Raw genomic sequence first — 4509 nt, forward strand, 5'->3', positions numbered from 1 at the left:
AGTTTTTACGCTATCGGTAGACTGGTACTCGCTCCCACCTCGATTACTCGACATCCCATCGATTAACCCATCGAGTAACTAAGCCGAGAGGTGGGACCGGGCACGGTGACCGGGTACCAGTCTACGCTAACGGGTGTAATGTGGCGCCACCTCGTGTTAGATATAGATCAGTGGGATGGTCAATAAAAATAATATTATCGTTATTACCATTACTTTAGCAAGGAAAAAAGAAGAAAGCACGGTTTTTATGATTTTGTTCATTTATATTCAACCGACAAAATTTGGACAGGTACGGTACCCCCTCTACCATGCATGTGCCTCCTCCACACACTCGATCGATTCAGATATTCATGTTATCCCCTAGCTCCTTCTTCTCCTAGCTATATATAGCTCCTGCTCAAATCCTCCTGCTACCCCTGCTCCGCTAGCTTACCCTCTGCAAGGTACCACCTTCTCCATCCTTTCCCCTCCTTGACAACCACGTGCTTCTCCTCCTTCAGCTCTCACCTACTCATGCTTTTCCTCTCTCTGGTCCTCCTCTCCCTCCTCCGCTTTATCCACTATCTTCCCTCATCTTCCTTTTACTTTACCTCTACCACGTCTACCTCCTCCTCCTCTTCCTCCTTTACCCCATCCCCTCCTGTAGGTACACCTCTTGTCTACCTCCTCTCCTCTCGCTTTACGCGCCTCCTCCTCCTCCTCCTCCTCCTGACTTGTAGCATGTGTTTGCTCGTAATAGACCTTTTATGGGCAACGGTCTATCCGCTCCATAGGGAAACACTCTTGTGCGAGGGGTTTCCAGTTGAGCAAACTGATGATTCGCCAAACAGAGAGCCTTGTATGTAGCACTGTCTAGAATGTTAACTGAGGCCCCTGAGTCGATGACAACAGTTACGGGAACGGATGCACGGTTTGTGCCTAAAGTCACCTGACACGTCGGTAGTTGTGTCAGCCTGGTTTGCGCAACTGACACCCTGGGTGGTGGTCTATGTCATCGCTAGGGAACACCGAGAAGGTGTAGTCCCACTCTGTTTCGCTGTAGTCGGAGTTTGGCGTCGTGACATAGTTGTTCGCCTGTGCAGCACTGGGCTGGGAGCTTGCTGACTGGGAGCCATTGTCTGGAGCAGCTTGTACATAGTTGGCCTGGGAGCGAGAGTCTTGGCGCCGTCCCGATGATCGACATGCTCCGGCAAAATGTCCAGATTGCCACAGCTGAGCATGTTTTCCCGGTCGCAGGGCACTGACTGTCATCTTCCGGTGCGAGGTCGGCCTCCACAGAAGTAACATGATCGTCTTCTTGCAGGGGTGGCTGACCTCGGTCGCTGGTTAGGTCCCTGGTTCCTGCTGTTGGACCGATTGGGTGGCCTTCCTCGTGAGTGATTGCGGCTCTGTGTCATGCCGTGGCTTGGGTTGGACAGCATTGACAGTATTTGTAGCACTGGAGCTTCCACTTGGGTTGGCTTGTCTTCACTTAGCTCCATAGAACGTGCGCGGCAATCAGTTGTCAAGGTATAATCTTGTTGTAAGGCTCGACGTCTAAGACCCTGAGAAGAACATGCCAGGATTATTTGATTCTTTATTTCAGCCTCTGCGTTGCTGAATTCACATGTCTTTGCGAGCTGTCGTAGGCGAGTGATGTAAAAATCAATGCTTTCATTTGATTTCTGTCCACACTGTCTGAAATTGTATATTTCGAAAGCAGTGTTGGTGCGTGGAGAGAAATACTTGGTAAGAGCATCCTTAGCAAACAGAGTACACAGTTCAGTGTCAGTAGGGTTGCCACAGTGAGGGTGTCATAAATCTCATCAACTTCCGGTCCAGCATAGTGTAGTAGTAATGCTTGGCGTCTGTTTGGATCGTTGATATCCATAGCGATGAGAAGGCGATCAAACCGATCGAGCCATTTTTTCCAACGTGGCCCTATGTTACCATCTAGGTGCACTTGAAATGCCGGGAATGTTGGGAGAGACATTATTTGCGTAGTAGATGAGGGTGCTGGCCTACTTGTCGAGTCCGGTCGTACAGTAGTTGTGCCTGTTGTTGACCTGCGGTGTGTAGTCAGCGAGATGTACACACGATTGGTGGGCGATTGAGCGGTCCACATGTTGCGGAATAAAGTCGCGAGTTTGTACAGCTAGAATGCGTCGTATTAACCTCCTTTTCTGCCAGAGTTTGGCAGCTGACATTCAGCTTAATCCTCGCGCCAGTTATGAATGCTTTACCAATGGTTGTACAACTGACAAAGGGATTTCAGGAACAGACTATCGTTTATTACTGTGATGACAAACATGGCGGATCACAACTCTCTAAAACACCTGGCCTAGGTGGCAGCACCATACGGTGGAAGAGATTACACCAGAGTATTTGAAAATCGACTATAGCTACGATTACCCCTCTTTCGGGCCGCTCTGCGCATGCTCCTGCTCCGCCTCTATCCCTCCTCCTCTATATCTCGCCCTTAAACCAACGTATGCATGATCTCACCGCTCTCCCATACTCCTTCCGCCCTCTAGCTATAGTACCGCCTTCCTCCTCCTCCCTCTAGCTACCCCTCTCCTCCTTCCTCATCTACCTCCTTCTCCAATAGCTCGTCTCGTCACTTTAATTCTTCCCCTGCCCTCCTACCATGTTACATCTACGCTGCACTTCTTTTTCCTCCTCTTACACTCCTCCTGCTGCCTCTCCCTGAGTACGGTGACTGGCCATTCTTCTTATTCCCTCCTCCTCCGTCATCCTAACCTTTCGCCTCTGCCCCCGTCCGCTCTTCCACCTCATCGATCCACCCTCGCCCATCCTATACTCTGCTTCTCTACTCATATGGCCTTAATAAGGCAAAATTAGAATCTCCAGATTCTCCTGACCACGATATATTATATTCAAATGTTAGAGTGTCACTCCTATAATAGTAGAAAGAGCCGAAGTGCCGTTTCCGTATCTCCTCCGAACCTGCTCGGCGGTGTGCTCGCGCGAATCGAGCTGGGGCCGCCTACTGGACGTCCCGAATACATTCCGCTATGTCGTTAGAAGCGCCGATTTTTCGATGATAAAGTGACTTTTTCAGGTAAGAAACTCGGCATTGCAATGGCGCAAACCCGCACCAAATTAAGATCGCCCAAATCCGCGGTGCGCGAGTCCAATCACAGCATTGTGAATTCACCTGCTACCGGCAACGTGTATAACGGTGTGTGCGCGCGCGTTGTTGTACATGTATGTAGGGTATGTATGTATGTATGTGGTTGTGTGTGTGTGTGGTGTGTGTGTGTGTGTGTGTGTGGTGTGTGTGTGTGGGTGTGTGTGTGTGTGTGTGTGTGTGTGTGTGTGGTGTGGTGTGTGACAGTGTGTGTGTGTGTGTGTGTGTGTGTGTGTGTGTGTGATGTGTGTATGTGTGTAGTGTGTGTAAGTGTGTATGTATGTATGTATGATGTATGGTTGTATGTATGTATGGTATGTATGTTATTGTATGCATGATTATGTATGGATGTATGTATGTATGTAATGTATGTAATGTATGTATGTATGTATGTATGTATGTATGTAGTGTATGTGATGTATGTATGTAGGGGGGGATGTATGTAGTATGTATTATGGGTATGATGTATGTATGGTATGTATGTTATGTATGTGTGCGTGTGCGTGTATGTGTGCGCTGTTGCGGTGTGGCGTGTAGGTGCTGCCGCCCGTGTGTGTGTAAATGTGGTATGGGTGCGCGTGCTGAGTGTGCGTGCGCATGGCCTGTATGGTGTGTGAATGCGGGTGGTGGCGCGCGTGCGCGCGTGTGTGGCCAACATTTGACATACGGGAGGTGTAACCGTGGCCCCGCTGTACCCGGCATCCAAATGCTCTCACATTTTGTTAGACACCGTTTCGATTGTCTAAAGAGCACACACATACACACTATACATGCCATAACATTTTGCGAAATTGTGTTAAAATATTAATGTGTTTTCTCAGGCGGGTTTTATGATTAATATACGCTATACTGAAATGGTAGATGGTAAAGGTATAATGAAATAAGCATTTTAATTAGGTGGGGCCTTCACTAACAGCACACTAAACGCACGTCACGGCCACCACGCACGCCCACCGGCAACGCGCCACCGCAACGACACCAAAGCCATTGCGGCTGCGGTGTATTGTGATTTTATTACAACAGCCAATGCACTGCCGCGCCTCAGCTGTGAGGCGAAGAACCCCAACGAGAGACGCTGCAGTTGTATGTGTGTGTATGTGTATTGTAAATGGTGTGTGTGTTGTGTGTGGTGTGTGTGTGTGTGTGTGTGTTGTGTGTGTGTGTGTGTGGTGTGTGCCGCGGCGCGGTGTCGTTGTCGTGTGCGTGTGCTGTGTGCGTGTGCGTGTGCGTGCAGCGTGCGTGTGCGTATATATGTGCTGCACGCCGTCTGTGTCGTAAATGTGGTATGTGTGTTCGTGGTGCGCGGTGTGACTTGTGGCATGGCCATGCCCCGTATGTGTGGTGAATGCGGTGTTGTGCAGTGCGGCGGCGCGTGTGTG

The sequence above is a fragment of the Priapulus caudatus genome, unplaced genomic scaffold, assembly GCF_000485595.1.
Source record: "Priapulus caudatus unplaced genomic scaffold, Priapulus_caudatus-5.0.1 Scaffold53, whole genome shotgun sequence".
Lineage (NCBI taxonomy): Eukaryota > Metazoa > Priapulida > Priapulimorpha > Priapulimorphida > Priapulidae > Priapulus > Priapulus caudatus.